The sequence below is a fragment of the Bos indicus genome, chromosome 11 (genome assembly GCF_029378745.1).
Source record: "Bos indicus isolate NIAB-ARS_2022 breed Sahiwal x Tharparkar chromosome 11, NIAB-ARS_B.indTharparkar_mat_pri_1.0, whole genome shotgun sequence".
NCBI lineage: Eukaryota > Metazoa > Chordata > Mammalia > Artiodactyla > Bovidae > Bos > Bos indicus.
In genome coordinates this window covers 843,161-856,122 of record NC_091770.1, presented here as the reverse complement: position 1 = coordinate 856,122, position 12,962 = coordinate 843,161, and the positions used below count along the sequence as shown (strand labels likewise).

Here is a 12,962-nt window from a genome sequence, read left to right as displayed (position 1 = left end):
CGGGGGGTCTTGTCCAAGCAAAGACCCTGAAGGACAGCACAGGGCCGAAGACAACTCCAGAGACTATGATTCTATTGAAAACTGCTTTGTCCACTTGAGGCTGGTATGGTTTGGCTCCCAAGCAGCACATTGTGGAGACTCACCCTTAATTCCCCCAAACAAGTGAAAGAACAGGTTCAGAGACAGACAGAGGGATGGCTTGATTCATGAATACAACCGCTCCAACCTCTCCCCAAAAATGGGCTTTGCACTTCAATCTGCTGCTCAGACCTTGGAGGAGGAAGAGAGAAATGGAGACGGCACTGTCATGGGAGCAAAGTCATGCCCACACCTGCCCACTCCTCCCACCGCATTCTCTGACCAGCCACCACTGATGGTCGGAGAGGGGATGCTCTCTGCCCAGGACTGCTCAGAACTTCCTTGCACACCCTGTCATCACTTCCACATGCCATCTTTCCTGGATGTGACCCTGAGTTCACTCGGAAAGCCAGCTGCCTGGGCCCCTCTCCCTTTCCTGACTTTTGTTAATGGCACAAAACTTTCTGCAAAAAAGGTTGGGAGCACGGGGCGCTGCATGATTTTGGAAAAGCTCCATCCTTCTGGAAGAGATTCATTCACAATGCACAGTAACATGCAGAAGACCCTGAGAAGTTAGGAAATAAAGAAAGCCATTTAAATTAATTTCTTGTGTGCTTCCCAAACATATCTGGAGTGGAACCCCTCTTACACTGGAACCTCTGCCGACAGGGTTCCACTAGGCAACAGAGAGCAGAGCTTTACTTAGACTGAGTCCTTGCTGTCCTGACTCACAGGGCAATTGTGACAGTCTATTTCTTGGAACTCTGTATTGCTTTTCCTCAATATTTTCCCTCTAAGGTCCCCCACATACAAGTTCACTGAATCACACAAACTCCTGCAGCCTTTTTTTTCTCTCTCTCATAAGCCTCCTTCACTAGTGACCTTTCTGAGTGATGATGAACCTGGCTTGTGCTTGTTAACATCCTGGGGAGAACACTGCCCACCTGAGCCTGTTGGGAATACCAGTTTCCTACTGTGTGTTCAATGAGCTAGCATTTTCTAATGTGACTTAATATCTGAATCTGGGCCCAAGATTTTATATGCAGTGCCTTCCTGGGTGGGCAAAGAGAAACAGGAACTAAGGCACGCATCAGTAGCTGACATGGGTGGAAGGGGCGACCTGGTTCCTCTAGTTTGAAATAGAGAGGCAGCTAAGGAACCTATGCTCCTCTCCAGTTCTGAGTGGGAAGGAAAAACCAAAGTGCAAGAGCCCAGGCAGGATTTGGTATGCATCACTTGACCATGTGGACTTGAACCAAAATAACAACGGGGGGGGCGCGGGGGTGGGGGGGAGGTGTCATCTGGTCAACCTACATTTTACAGCTATACAGAGTGAGGAAGTTGGCAGTCTTTTCAGGGTCACTCTGGAAAAGACTTTGCTGGGAATGAGACCTGGGTCTCTTCTACCTTCATCCCTAGATTCTGAATTCTAGCTTTTCACTGTAAAACCTGATCTAGCTGGTATGGGAGTTTTTGCATGCATAAATCAAATCCTGAGTGATGCCACATTGACCGGGCTGTCCAGTTATCATTGAAGAAACTTAAGATTTTACATCCAGGGACTCTAAAAGTTTTGCCCTTAATTCAGAGCTGACCACACAGATGGCTTCCCATATGCCAGCATACAGTGGGATGGAGCAGAGACCACAGCACTTCTTTTGCATTGGGATATTCTAGAGAAACTCCTGGGCACACGTTACTCCTCCCAGTTTGACTGAGCTGTGTTCTTCCTGCAAGTCTCTAGCATTCAGGGGACCCCCATGTGCTCGCCCCACTGTGGGTACCCAGCTCCACTTTTCCTCAAATCTGTACATCACACTGTGAATACCAGTCCTCATCAGGGACCTGAGATGCAGCCCAGGCAATTCCCTGGATGCTCCCCAAGCCAGGTCTCAGATTACACCCTTTCGGCTCCTTATGGCAGAGAAGAGTCCTCAGCCTGGGAAACTGAGAAGTGGAGAGAGACAGAGCTCAGACATCCACCCCAACTGGATGGGTCACAGGTCAGGGCATTTCCCCTCGATTCCATCCAAGCTTAGATTTCCCAGGTGGTAGGAATAGAGCAGGAATACTGGAGTGGGTTGCCATTTTCTCCCTCAGGGGATCTTCTCAACTTAAGGATCAAACCCGCATCTCCTGAGTCTCATTCATTGGAGGCCGATTCAATACCGTTGAGCCAGCGGAGAGAGTGGGACAGGACTTAGCAACTAAACAACAACAAATACTTGGGCAGGGAAATGGGGAAGCAAAGAGCACACACTTCAACTTGCTGTAACATCCTTGACAGTGCCGAAACCCCAGTGTCAAAACCCTAGACCAGAGCCCCCAGCCACCCACGTGCAAAACACATACTCGAGCCATCGAGGGCTCCATCAGCTCCTGGGAAAACGATGGGCCAGGCGCTCACATCCTGTTCGTGTTGATTCATATCGGCTTCGGATGGGGTTGGAAGCCAACTTTTTTGAGCTTTTGAAACTGTTGCCAGGAGGGTGTGGCAAGCTTGGCAATGCCAAGGTGCATGCTCTCAGAAAATGAAAAGCTAGAGGACACGCTCAGCAGACATCATTGTTTCTCGCAGACTAATTTTAAGGATAAGTAATATGGATCCCCTGTGTCAATGATTCAGCTTTCGTGCTACGAGAGATGTCAGGGCAGGGGAAAGAGGAGCCACCCTTGAGAGGCCCCCTCCCCTTGTTTCTGGGGAGGGCCCTGTTTTTAGAACAAAAGCCACATAACCCCGAGCAGACATAGAACCTTTTCTGAGGGGACCTCCCCGAGAAGCAGTTTTTGCGAAGTGTTCCATGCATCATTACAGACCTACCCATGGTTCAGGAAGTCTCAGCCTTTAACAAAGCCATCAGCAGAGTGCGAGCCTGTCCCAGGGCTGCCACAAACACAAGCAGCATCCTGCAGTTCATTGTTTGTTGAGCTCATCCCATCCCATCCCAGATACTAGTCTGGATGTGTGCTTTCTGTGAGCATCTGCCCTCTCAGACTGCTGCTACAGGAGCATCTTTCTCACCTGGGAGGCAGGGGAAGTTCAGCCACCAGCTGGTACCTGGTAGCACTCAGCCTCCAGTCCAGCATCCTGATCGTGACACTCCTCCACCTTCTAGGATGAACAGGAGTTCATGGGTGATTGACCCTGAGCCCCGAGGATCTCGGAAATTTGTCCACCTTTTGGTACCAAAAGGGACCCACAAAATACCTCCCTCTGTTAATACTGAAGGTTTCCACAAATGGAGACAAGGGTGGGCAGCCCAAGGACAGGGCCTCACTCAATTATTTCCTAGTTTAGTCAATCCCCCTCCCCTTGGTCACCTTCTCTATCCATAAAAAAATCCTCTTTTCAAAGAATTAAACCTCAAAAACATTTTAGCAGATCTATAGTCTGGTTGACATTGTAAAAGGTCAAAGTTACAGGTAACCTTGCTATACTGTTACGAACGGATGCAAAGGTCTTTCTGAAAGGCTGGTTTTACTTCTAAAGTTGGACTAAAACGTATGAAGGGAATCTCAGCATTAAAGGGGACAACAGAGACAATCTTTAGGCCTTTAGGTTTTCACCCTTGGCCCATGGCCCTAACTAATGGTCCTCAATATGGACCTCTGGACCAACAGTATCATCTGAGAATTTTCATAAATGCAGATTTTCAGGGTGTGCCCTAGACCTTCTAAATCGGAAACTCTGGCAATGGGACCCAGGGATGTCTCTTTTCACAAGTGCCCAAATGATTGTGACACACACCCGAGTCTCACCAATGGCAAGTGGTCCTGGGCTGTGGGCTCATGACCACGACCATGACCGTGGCAGCTCAGCTGTCTACTGATGCTCTCTGTTTGGTCAGCTGTCCCCAGGCTCCTCACGGGATGGCTCTGCCCTGACACGCCGCAGTGGGAGGAGAGAACCGGCAGCCCCGAAGCCAGCTGAGACTGGCAGCACGGTCTGGGGTGACCTGGGAAGAAAGGCCGGCACAGCTCATTCCATAATCCTCTTTCCCAGACGCTGTGCATCTGCAGAGCGTGGGACTGACACCGTGGGATTCTACACCTGTACCCGGGAATCCCCCACCACATCACATCTCTTTCCTGGCCAAGCCCTCTCCTCCCACACATAGCCTTCCTCTCCCCCACGCTCTCTGCCTGGGGAGAATCCTTGAGCCATGATGTCTATTGGTGTTGCTCTCAAATAGGAGACTAGAGCATGCCTTTACCTGACTGCCACTCTGAGAGGAGAGGGGAGCACAGACCCCCTCTGCTTTGGAGCCCCGCTCACTCCCGGTGGTGAATAGGTAGGGTGCTGACAGCTGAAGGCTCACAGACGGATAGGTAGCTGGCAACACATGACCAGGTCAAAAAAAAAAAAGTTTTAAAAAAATAGTTTGTTTATCATTTTAAAAAAACTAACCTCATACAGGAAGTATGAGAAGAAGAAGAAGAAAAACACAGCCCCAGGCTACAATGCTGAACGTGGCAGCCTTGGATACAAACCAAGGGAAGGCCCTGCTGTTCCCATTCCCACTTTGCAGGGGTGCTGGGAACAGGTAGGGTAGGGCACTGGGCAAGGGTGGGGACTTACAAAGAGGGGGGCTGCAGGAGAGAAAGGGACCGTGAGTCCCGAGGCACAGCCTCGCCACACACAGGCGGAGGACGGCGCCCCGTCCGGGGCCCTCCAGGCGGGGACGGCTGTCCCAGCCAGACGTGGAGAAGAGACGCCTAAAATGGAAACTGCCCTCCGAGAGTCTCCCCCGTGTCCGCCCCTGCTGTCCCACGTTCTGCCCTTTGTGTGTTTCAAGACCAGATCATGCTCACCGCACCCCACACGCCTTCCAAAGCCAACAGCAGTCAGCTAGGCAGACCCCACCATCCCAGGCCTTCCATCCAAGCCGGTGGCTGGGCACCCCTTCAGGACCACAAACCCAACTGGCCAGCCTTGTTTTGGTTTGAAGGGCATGGACATGAGGCCACCCAAGGCAGACAGGAGTCAAGTAGGACCCCTAAACCAGGGCCATCTGTCCTCCCTGAATGTGGCTCAAATGGATTTTTTTTTTTTAATGGGGGCCAGAAACTCACAATGTCCACCCAAGAATTCAAATGAGGAAAAACAATGAGACTCAAGAACATTTCCTCTTTCATAGCACGAAATAGTAAGAGGATAGGAAACAGGAATCTTCCCTCCTCATCATGAAAAAAAAAAATACAAACGCTCTCAATGTGCCCACACTGGAAAGACACCAACGAAATGACTCCAAGTCATGACTATCGCTGTCAAAGAAAGCCATTTAAAAAAGAAAGAAAGAAAGAAAGAAAAAGAAAAAAAACTCTGCACACCCAAAAATCTCAAAATAGAACCAAAACCTGCAAATCATACTCAGGCGTCTATTGTGAACCTATGTTTTAGCATGCTCTTGAAAAGGTTAATAATTTTCCTACCGAAACTGAATGTGGGTTGTGAAAGAACATTAAAATGAAGAAAATTTCCCCGTGGCTGCTATTTTATTATCACCAAAGCCATCAAGTTTCAGTTTGAGTTATTTGTATTTATTTGTGAAAACAAAGATTAGATAAGTAGAAACATAAACCTCATCCTAATTATTGCCCTGGAGTATCTGATTTTTCAGACAAAAAGAAAAAAAGAAAAAAGAAAGAGCATCAGACACACACTCAAGGCATGAGAATTCAAAACAACAGAGGGGAGAGAGACGGTCCTGTTATCTCATCCTATCACTTGAAAAAATGTATTGTCTCATGTCAAACATTAATATTTGTTTACAATCTGTAACAGCCACACGAGAGGCAACGGGTACTTTGAGTCGTTAAAACTTTGGTCCACTGTAGACTCAGGTAGAGAACTATTTTTTTTAAGCTGCAAACTTTCATGTTTTTGTTTTACACTTGCAAAACTGCAGTCCCAGCCATATATTTCCATGTTGAAGTCTTGAAAAAAGGGAAATTGAGGAGTTTCTTGAAAACATCCAATTCTGAGCCTTGAGATACTTTCCAAGCAGTTGAGCTGGGATGAAACCTGGGGTGGAGATGCAAAGCTGGATTTTAACTCAAATGGGTCTCAGATGCCAGGTAAGCAGCTTGTTTTCTGCAGTTTTTCAAAGAAATCCTCTGGATGAAATGGTTAATCAAAATCATGGGTGAGCAAAAACCTCTCTCCACGTTCTGCCGGCACAACATAAACAGCAGAATGAAAAAAATAACATGCAAAAAGACCTGCAGTGGTCTCACATCACCGAACAAACTGTTTTTCTACCTATTTTGTGTTGCTGGCTTTTGTTATCAGCCCAATCGGCAAATTGTGGCCAATTTTGTCATGGTTGAAGCAGACATTTTGTTCCCAAACTGCTTTCAACATTTTAGCTACCAAATAGTTTATGAGAAATTGAAGAAGCCACAATACAAACAGAAAAGGTACCTAATCTTGCTACATTAACCCCTTTTTAAGGTTAAAGTGACACACACACAATAAAAGATTCAAAACAAGAATTCTAGCAAATTCAAATTCTGAAATAACCTAAGCAGAATTTCCTGGAAAAAAGAATAATTAATGATTAACCTACTGATTGGATTTTGAAACCAACTACACAACATTCCCCGATTCTGACCACAGGACACCACGAAAAGAGCTTTTAATGACACAAGAGGTAATTTTTATTTTACATCCACACACATCAAATACTGTTTGAACCTGCACAGCCAAATTCTAAAGGACTCAATTAAATTCTGCTAAAGGCAGAGAATCGGTTAAGCACTTATTTACTACTGAAAATAAATGACACCCACGTAGTTCATCTTATATATTAATATTGAAACCAAAGAGCAGTCTTCTACCACAAATCATTTCATTAAAAAAAAAATAATGAACTAGTTAAAATGAAAACACAGGGTTTTACTTGATGAAACATTCAGTATTCAGATCAAAATGAGAGAAAGCTGACCTGGCTTCTCAAAATTTGTTTGTGCTTAATTTCAACGACAAATTGAAGATGAAACACGGATGAAAGACTCCTTGTTAAAAATCCAAGAAGTATTAGTTGGAAGAAAAGCAGAATTTCTGACAGAAGACTTAAGAAAACTCTTCTCTGTTTGCAATCCTATCTCATATTTGAAGGCACAGCATTATGTACATTTTTAGCCTTTTAAAATATCAGCATGCCCACACACTATCTCAGATTAAACCAAGGAGAAAATGACACATTCTGAAACCATTTTCTAAAGCTCCTTTTCCTGATAACACTCAGGCACTCACAATCAATTTAATGAGTTTCTAAAAAGCCCAAACAACTCTCCATAAAGAGACAGAATTGTTCACAACAGCCTGCAGATATTTCTAGATTTTGCAAGCAATACTAAGAGTCCTTGCTATTTACATTTAGTAAAGCTAATGTGTTTTCAACATCTATATCAGAAAGAAATACTACTCAGGGCTTTGGCTAATTAAATTGAGGAACAATTTGAAAACCCCCAAAAGATCCAGTCCAGCAGTCCCCTGATTTCAAACCATTTAAAAATTAGTTCATGCTCCCCTCACCAAGTTCTTTGCACAAATATATATTCTCCTATTCTATTCCTACATGAAAATTCTTAAGATAATAAAGAAAGTAAACACCCACAGACAGTAAGAAGTCTTTTCTTCCTAATACATAGGGCAGCAAGATAAACAGTGAAAAAAACTAGAAACAAATAGCACAACTCAGGAAGACCACAGAACACAGACTGATGGACAGAAAACTTAACAGGAGGAATTTTCAGTCCTTAAGGATGAACTCATTTGTGGTGAGTTTCAGGCATTCTCAAGGAGTGATCAGCATAGCTTTGGGGAAACTTGAAGCGAACACAGTATCAGTGTAATAACATTTTCTGGTTAGGCTGTTTGACATCAGACCTAAAACATGTGATTCAGAATTTACACACTTTATGATTTTATGATCCAGCTCTTTCAATATTATGGGACTGTTCTGATATTTGAGAGCAAGCAGCCTGACTTGCGTAAGGCAACAGAATTTTAGAACAAACCAAAAAACCTTGAATGAACCCTACGATGAAAGATGACAGGGAATAAGAAGGCTATGATAATCACCTGAATTTGTTACTTTCAGACATTTTCTGTATGAGTCTCTTACCCTAGAATATCTTCCCTCACCCTTAACCAGCATAATCGAATACTCACATTCAGAAAAACCCTGACCTTAGCCAATACTCGCCACTCTTAAACCACATGTCTCCCCTTCCCCCGACATAAGACTTGGGAAATGAGGGTGATTTTAGTCATCTGGAAAGAGTGAAACATGACATTGGTCTTTAAGCACTTTCTTCAGAACCGTTGTCATTTAAACTCTTTTACCACAAGTAAAAAAGGCCGTGCTCACGGAACAAATTCAAGTTCACCCTCGGCTGTATCTGTAACCTGGGAATTTCTCATGAGCAGGGTGGCACAGGACAAAAGCTTTCATGGAAGAAAGATTCAAAGCACTTAAAAAAAAAAACTCCCACTTTTTTGGCAAGTGTAAAAATCAAAAGATAGACTCTACCATATGAAAATTTCATGTTCTCAGCACAATTACTTCACCTACAACTAGCTAACTTCTTCTTTTTTTTTTTTTTTTTTTTTACAAAATGCATGTGTTAACACCAAGGTTTTGAAATACCATTGTTATATTTGTAGGCATTCCTAGGTATAAGTAAGGGTTTTCTCCCCCATTTTTTAGATACACATTTTTACTGGGAGTCAATCTGCTGTGTATGAAATGACAACAATTTTGTTAGAGCAATCTGGCTTTAAAAGTTAGGACAGGTTCTACTGTAAAATTGAAATTAGGAACCAAATCATTTTTTTCTTGAAAGCAAGAAATAATTTTCCAGAATCCAGAAATAACTGCCTCTGGAAAAAAAGAAAATAAAAATGCCAGAGAGACAGGGTGAAAAAAAGCTCAGAATCTTTGCCCTGAAAACAAAGGTCTCTCACACTGCATTTTCTATTTTTCACAAGGAAAAAACCAAATAGCTCTCTAGTCCCCAAATGAAATATGTAACAAGTAATGGAAATGTGCAATATGCTAAATATGAATAAATCTAAAGGAACACAGGTATTGCAATTTTGTTTTTCTTGTTAGTATGAATTCAACCTACTGTGTTGGTGAATTGACAGAGATCAGACCCTGTGTCTATAGCATCAGAAATAGGATGATGTGTGTTGGAAACTCAGGTTTCAGCTAAATGATCCTCCCTCTGACAGGGTCTGTTAGCATCATTAAAAGCATCGTGAATAACCCTGGATCATGAATAGCATAGTATATTTTTGAGTCTAAAAATCCTTCATTGATGTTGGCTTGAAAGCTGTTTAATTAGCTGTAAGATGCCAACCAATCTCTTTATCAAAGCCAGCTGAAAACAAAACTGAGAGAAATAGCTTGTGGTTTCACAAAAAATGTATTTACATGAAGTATATTTTAAAGGGAGTTCGATCATTAGGTACAATGTCATCTATGCCGTGCGGTGGATTTGACATTTAAAGATGTCAGAGGTTGTCAGATTTATCTCCAGCCTATACTTAGTTTAGAGGTAACCACTTCTGTGAGCAGATCTTGTTTTGTTGATTTCCAGCCTAGAAATCTGCAAAGATTTAACTCTTATTTACTGAACACAGATCCTTTCCGTGTCCTCTCACTTCCTTACTTAAGACTGACTAAAAAGAGAGTGGGGCCAAGGTTAACAGTGGAATTGAAGCCCACTTTCACACTGGGTTGCAGGGATTGTGAGAGAACAAGCAAACCATGGTGACTGAGCACAGAGGAGCAGTTATTGACAAGCATGATGCTTCCTGAAAGAGAGAGGGGTCCAAACCCCAACCCACTACTTCACGCTGCGTATCTTGGAAACAACATTCTGATAAGAAGAACTGTTCTTCGCTTAACACTTAACATTGTCCACTTCAAGGAAAACCCAGAGTGAGACCAGAAGTTTTACCACGATGAAAACTGTCTCAGCAAAAGTCCCCTCGAAGGAGCAGTAAAATATCCCAGAAAAACATCAGCCTTTAAACATCCTCACATCAGGAGCATGGTTTGATAGTTTTGTCAGTCTATTTAGTGACCATGTATTCATGCTTTACATTTTATTGAGATGGTTTAGTGAATCACCACCATTGCACTAGCACAAGAAATGGGTTTAAAGAATGTGTTAGTCACTCATTCACTCTTTCCCAAAGATCACTTTTCATCTTGTCTAATTTGTTGAAAATGAAAATTAAGCTCAAAGACAAATTCAGCTTGAGAGAAGCTGTAGCAGACCCAAGTGAAATTTACAGCCAACAGCACCCTTGAACCACACAACCTCATGCCTGGGACCACACACATCTTTCAAAATGAAAGGGAAATGGTCGTTGATGTGACAGGACCAAAATGTACATTCTAAGTAAGAAGTCTGTTCCTCAGGACCTTTCTACCTAAATTTACATTGTAGAAGTCAAAGGATACCAGTGTCAGGATATTAATTCAGGAATTTACATGCAGTTAGAAACAGAATTTGTAAAGGGATACAGAAAAATGTTTTCAAAGACTGCCACCACACATCAATTACCTTTCATAGTTTGTTTTACAAAGGGCTTCTCCCCAAACCCAAGTCTTTCGTTGTTAATCGTTTTTTTTTAAGATGTAGCATAAAGTCTGTCCATATAGGTTGTCATTCAACCCCAGGAGAGCCAGCCCAGAGGAAATCCCCATCAGGGTCTGACACAGCAGCTAGAAAAGGAAGCATAACAGGGGCCCGAGGAACAAGCAGAGGACAAGAATGTGTCCTGTCTTCTGCTCTGTGACTAAGTGAGAAGCAGCCATTTGATTCATTTTCTAAACTCAAAAACAACTGGACTTCATTTATTAAGAGTTCTCTTCTTGCCCGTGTGGTGGCTTTCCTTTGGGAAGTTACCAAAACCAGTGCCGAAGCACCAGGAAAGCTGGAATCCGGGGAGGGGTGGGAGAGAGGGGCTTCCCTGTCCCCCAAACCCAGGGGCCTCTCTGCTTCTAGATCCTGAGAGATCTCGTCCTGCCTGTTCCTTTGACCTCCAGAGAGAAGTTCAAAGCCAGCGCACAAGTGACCCAGGGACAGCTAATCAGCCAATTTCCTTTACGGACTGGTTTTGAGAAGGACAGATCAAGAAAAAAGAAGTTATGAAACAGCACTAAAGCACTTTTGAGGGGACGATTCTAGAATGGGCAGACGAGCCTGCAAAATCCGATGTGAAATCTTCCAAACATTCAGCACATCAGAGGGATTCCCGCATTGGCGGGACGCTTCCCAGCGGCCTGTGGCCTCTGTCACAGACCACAAGGCCAGGAGGTGACGGGCCCTGCCGCGTGTGCCTCCCTCCTGCGCTGCCTTTGTCCTTGCCGCGTTCCCACTGCGTTGATTATGTGACACTCCCGCCAGGCTTGCTTTCTGCAGTCGGTCGCCTGTTTCTAGGGAAGGAGCCCTGATCACTTCAAAGGAACAAGAGCAGCCGCCGTCCATACTTGGCAGTGAATGAGCACAAACGTCTCCATTTGGTGACAGGGCAGAAGCGATCCTTCAAAACATCCTCACTGGCATTTTCCCTCCGCAGGCTGGCAATACTCCCTGCTGCTGAGATGCGTCGTCCTTGCCTTCACGCTGGGGTTGGTGCCTTTGTGGCAGATCTCCTGTCTGTACCAACTGTCCTCGTCCCCCACCGCCCCGCCCCCAGGTGACGGCGGACGATACGCAGAGCTCAGCTGTAGATCTCACTCCGCTGTCAGCCTTTATTTACTATTTTTTTTTCTTTTTGTTCTTGGAGAGAAGCAAACCACATCGTCAAAGCATTTAAAAACACAAACCAAAGGAAGCTGGGTTTCCAGGCTTTAAGTAGATGCTATTTACCCACAGTTTATTTCCAGGAGTCGCTTGGAAACCATTGTCATTTTGCACTCGGATTCAGCGAGAAGCCTAGCGTTTGGAGTGGTACCAGTGATCTGTATTTGCCTCTTGCCAACGGGAAGCAAAGCCCAGTCTCTGTCCTCAAACCCAGACTCACCTCGGTCCCCTGGACGCGGCTTCCCCAGCTCTCTTGCGTGCCTTCTGTGTGGGTGGCCAGCGTCCAGGTCCTGCTGGTGGCCGTGGCCTTGCAAACTGGTGGAGATGGAGTGAGCCTTTCTCTCTTTAGATGCCACCACCCCTCATTTGAATGGAAGTCCAAATGTCATTTTGCGGTTTGAAAGTCACCTCCTGTCACCTCTCCCTGGGACATGTTGTCACCTGAAACACGTAGGCCTCCGAGAAGTTGGGTGACCAGTGTTGAGACAGGCTCGGTCCGGCTCGATTGTGTCTTATCCTCTCGCAGCATGGTGTTTGGTCCAAGTTGGCGCTGGGTGAGGATCTGATAGATAGCCCCACAAGTGACAGATGGATGCAGCTTTTCAGGTAGCAGGAGCTTGGGCCTCACCACAGTTCCAGGGGAGGCACAGATGGGTACCACGAGGTGACAAAGACCGACAGCTACCATTCACTGAGGTCCCGTTCTAGGCGCTTCGTGTCCGTTATCGGACTTGCCTCAAACTTCTGAGGCTGCTACTCTTGTTACCCTCACCGAGGGAGAAGGAAGCCATGGGGTGGAGAGTGGGAGGTGGTTAACTGGCTGCAGATGACCGCAAGTGAAGAGTTGGGAAGGATGGCTGAGCTCTGTTGCCCCAACCCGCATCGCTGCCTTCTTACGCCACCGCCTTCGTCACTGTTTAAATCAGCAGCCCCCAGCCACAGCCCATGCAGCGCCTCCCACAGAGGTTGCTGGTCCACAGATCCGTGTGCGTCTGGCCTGACTGCCTTCCCAGCCCTGAGCGCCCTGTCTGGAGCATCATGGACACCTCATC

At 45.2% G+C, this 12,962-nt stretch overlaps 1 long non-coding RNA gene across 8 annotated transcripts in view; it reads right to left on the bottom strand.

The window, feature by feature from the left end:
* LOC109565700 (uncharacterized) overlaps positions 1–12,962 on the bottom strand; it is a 222,365-nt gene that overhangs the window by 160,812 nt on the left and 48,591 nt on the right. The window lies entirely within an intron of this gene.